This window comes from Chiloscyllium plagiosum, unplaced genomic scaffold (genome assembly GCF_037043375.1).
Source record: "Chiloscyllium plagiosum isolate Xiang-an unplaced genomic scaffold, Cpla_swu_hap1 HiC_scaffold_37, whole genome shotgun sequence".
Lineage (NCBI taxonomy): Eukaryota > Metazoa > Chordata > Chondrichthyes > Orectolobiformes > Hemiscylliidae > Chiloscyllium > Chiloscyllium plagiosum.
Window position 1 is genome coordinate 60,872,157 of NW_028270175.1, and position 4,178 is coordinate 60,876,334.

At 45.2% G+C, this 4,178-nt stretch overlaps 2 non-coding genes across 2 annotated transcripts; both read left to right on the forward strand.

The window, feature by feature from the left end:
- The first annotated feature begins 1,016 nt into the window (after positions 1 to 1,016).
- On the forward strand, positions 1,017 to 1,089 carry trnar-ucg (transfer RNA arginine (anticodon UCG)). The gene has a single exon. It is a non-coding gene; the product is annotated as a tRNA-Arg (tRNA).
- A 1,435-nt stretch (positions 1,090 to 2,524) lies between these two features.
- Positions 2,525 to 2,606, forward strand: trnas-aga (transfer RNA serine (anticodon AGA)). The gene has a single exon. It is a non-coding gene; the product is annotated as a tRNA-Ser (tRNA).
- Positions 2,607 to 4,178: the final 1,572 nt, after the last annotated feature.

Sequence of the window (4,178 nt, forward strand, 5' to 3'; positions counted from 1 at the left end):
GACCCGATACCCAACATGAGCAAAACTAATGTCGTGTACACAATACCATGCAAGGACTGCACAAAACACTATATAGGACAAACAGGAAGACAGCTAACAATCCGCATGCATGAACATCAACTAGCCACGAAACGACACGACCAGCTATCCTTAGTAGCCACACACGCAGACAACAAGCAACATGAATTCGACTGGGACAACACTACTATCATAGGGCAAGCCAGATATAGAACAGCCAGGGAATTCCTAGAGTCATGGCATTCATCCACAAACTCCATCAACAAACACATCGACCTGGACCCAATATACCAACCACTACAGCGGACAGCTGAAACTGACAAACGGAAGCGGCAGGGACAGACCACTATAAACACCGGACGAAACATCAAAGAAGCGCTTCGCAGGAGGCTCCCAAGCACTGATGATGTCCCCTAGCCAGGGGACGAAACGTTTGCAACAAAAACTTCCAGCTCGGCGAACAGAACCACAACATACTGCAGAGTGTGAAAATAGATAAGTCAGCTGGGCCGGATGGGATCTATCTGATGTTGTTTAGCAAAAGCACGAAGGAAGGTACAAATCAAGTTGATGCAACAACGGCTCGTTTTGAGCCGCTAATTTGCAGTGAGGTGGCGGCGCCAATAAAAGGTGTCACGCATCTCGTCTAATTCCACATCCTGAGCTCGAAATGACCGGAGGTCTCTCGCTGAGTATCTGCAGGGTCTTGTTTGGACGACACCATGACACTTTTTCACTGGAGTGGATCATGAAATCGCGTCGTGACTGTGAATAAAACGATGGAAACTTCCAGCAGAGAAGGAGGCGACCCTGAAGCAGGCAGCTGAGGATAAATGTTTCTCCTTTGCCAGTGAAAGGCACTGCTTCACAAATTGGAAACTTCGAAGTGAAGCAATGTTGGTGATTATCTTCGGTGCTTGTTCACCTTTTTAATTCTGATTCCGTGAAAGTCCATGGCATTACATATCGACATTCTGCCAAGCGCAGGCTCATCTCTAGGGCCAGTGGCGTAATGGATAACGTGTCTGACTTCGGATCAGAAGATTGTAGGTTCGAGTCCTACCTGGTTCAAGGGGGACTGTTTCGCTTTAACCGTGGTATACGTTGACGCTCTTTTGTAAAGTTCTCTCGGGACATCGCCTCTGTGCTTCCGCATGTAAAGCTTGCATTTGTCCTATTGTCCATTTCAAATTCCAGCTCTCCACAACGGACACCTCCGTCAGTTTGGCGGTATCTTCTGGTGTGTCTCCCTCTGTGGGTGAAAATGAGCATGAGTTCCTCAAAAGAGTTGCAATTCGTTATACTTCTGTCCCATTATTGTGCCATGTAAGAACACAGGATAACCTCATTGACATTTGACCTGGAAACATTAGAACACACGAGACTTTGGGCCAAAGTTCGAAACTGCGACTAGAATAGATGGCTCTCTGATTAGCCGCAATGCACACGGGCGGAATGGCCTTTTCCCACTTTGTAAATCTTCGAAGACAATTTGAAAAAAATCTGCAACGAAAATGTTCAGACAGGGTGTCTTATTTACACCAAATACGATAGTATCTATCGCCTTGTCTTGTTATTTACTTGTGAGGATTCGGTATTCTCAGCACCGTGGCCCGGATCGTATTCCTGCTCATGGAATGGTTGTATTGTTCAGCAAACATATCGGTGTACCAGTACTTCTGCCGATTTTCCAATGCTGGCAGGTCATTGGTTTTGTCCAAAACATTATGAAGGTTAACATAAAACAAATAGCTGCAGGTGTTGGAAATCTGAGCCAAAAACTAAAATTGTTTGTGCAGCGGAGCATGACGGGCAACAGAAACGTCGACTTTCCTGCTCCTCGGATGCAGCCTGACCTGCTGTGCTTTTCCAGCATCACTCTGATCTAAAGTCAGGTTTCCAGCATCTATAGTCCTCACTTTTACATTGTTCCTTCAGTGTCGCTGGTTCCCAATGCAAGAACTCCATCTCTAGCAGTTTCATGTCTGTACCTCCACGCTGAGGCGTTGAAGCGTGAAGAAAAGTAATTCACCCCCTCCATCTCTGGGGTAATTAGGGACTGAAAATGAAACGTGTCACATTGAAATATATCTACATGCGAATTAATGTTTGTCTTTTATTGGGAACCATCTCTTTCATTGTAACCATCAGGAAAGAACATTTCGTTCGCCAGAAAAAGAAATGAATATGTCACTAACCTTTGTTTCCTTCAGGTCCAAGAATACTCAGATCAATAGCTCCATTATTTACCTCTGCTGGTCATGTTCGCAAAGAGATCTAGCAAATTGCCAAGTGTGATTTTCCTTTCAATAAATAATTTGACTCAGTTTGGCTGCAAATATCTTTTCCTACCTTTGTGCTTTTCTTCTTTTACATTGGTGTCTCGCACCTTACAAATGACAGCAAAGGTATGAAAGGAGATGGAAGCATTCAGCTCATCAATTCAACGGTAGCTTTCAATGAGATCAGGCTGATTTGGTCTATGCTCAAGCGACCGGAGCTGTCTGTAGTCATGGCCGAGTGGTTAAGGCGATGGATTAGAAATCCATTGGAGTTTCCCCACGTAGGTTCGAATCCTGCTGACTACGTTGTGAATGCTTTCCTGGTGGTACAATTTTCGCTCAAAGTTCAGAAAAACTATTTTGTGAACCAGGCCGGTAATTTGATTAGACTTGGGAAACTCGAGTTCTTCATCAGAAATGTTCCATATTTAAAACATTATCTCTGTTTCTCTTTCCAGATACACTGCTCGACACATCGGGTTTCTGCAGCTGTTATTGAACGTCCTCAGCAGAAGTGCTGCTTTTCATTAGATTCCTTTAATCCCTGTCCACTGTTCTCTGACTCGAGTCAGTGGCAACACTTCCTCCTGCTCGTCAAAGTGCTCATTCCCCACCGCTCCCTCTCCATCATTAGAAACAACCGCAGGAAATCGCCACTTAACTATCTTTGTTCCAAAGTGAAACTTATCAGCCTCGGGAATCTCTCCACCAAACGGGACTTCTCATCCCTGGACATGGTGCTAGCCAGAGGATTGTGAAGAGATACTGTGAAAATATTGTCAGTTGGCAGTTGAAAAAATGTTTAGGAAGCAAACCATATAGTTTAGGCTCCAGCTTTGTAAATCTTGAGAAACTCTTTGGGAAATGGAATCAGAGGAGAATGAAGAAATGTGAACTGTCAGACCGAGTAGAGGACGGGACATTGACTCTGATGTTCTCGGGACAGGAACTGATCTGAGACATTGAAATCATTCTCGCTCACGTACGTGAGGAATGCAAACTTCATCTGGACTCTGGGACAATGAAAAACTCTGGAACACTCAAGACAATGATGTGTTTCTGTTCGCCGAGCTGGAAGTTTTTGTTGGAAACATTTCGTCCCCTGTCTAGGTGGCATCCTCAGTGCTTGGTAGCCTCCTGTGAAGCGCTTCTGTGGTGTTTCCTGCGGCATTTAGAGTGGCCTGTCCTTTCCGCTTCCTATTGTCAGTTTCAGCTCTCCGCTGCAGTGGCTGGTATATTGGGTCAAAGTCCTTGTGTTTGTTGATGGAGTTTGTGGATGAGTGCCATGCTTCTGGGAATTTCCTGGCTGTTCTTTGTTTGGCTTGCCCGATAATAGTAGTGTTGTCCCACTCGAATTCATGTTGCTTGTCGTCTGTGTGTGTGGCGACTACGCATAGTTGGTCGCTTCGTTTCGTGGCTCGTTGATGTTCCTGGATGCGGATCGTTAGCTGTCTTCCTGTTTGTCCTATATAGTGTTTTGTGCAGTCCTTGCATGGGAGTTTATATACTACATTAGTTTTGCTCATGTTGGGTATCGGGTCCTTAGTTCTGGTAAGCTGTTGTCTGAGTGTGGCTGTTGGTTTGTGTGCTGTTAAGAGTCCAAGTGGTCGCAGTAGTCTGGCTGTCAGTTCGGAGATGTTCTTGATGTGTGGTAGTATGGCTAGTCCTTTGGGTTGTGGCATGTCCTCATTCCGTGGTCTATCCCTTAGGCATCTGTTGATAAAATTGCGAGGATATCCGTTTTCGGCGAATACCTTGTATAGGTGTTCCTCTTCCTCTTTTTGCAGTTCTGGTGTGCTGCAGTGTGTTGTGCGCCTTTTGAATAGTGTCTTGATGCAACTTCGTTTGTGTATGTTGGGGTGGTTGCTCTCATAATTC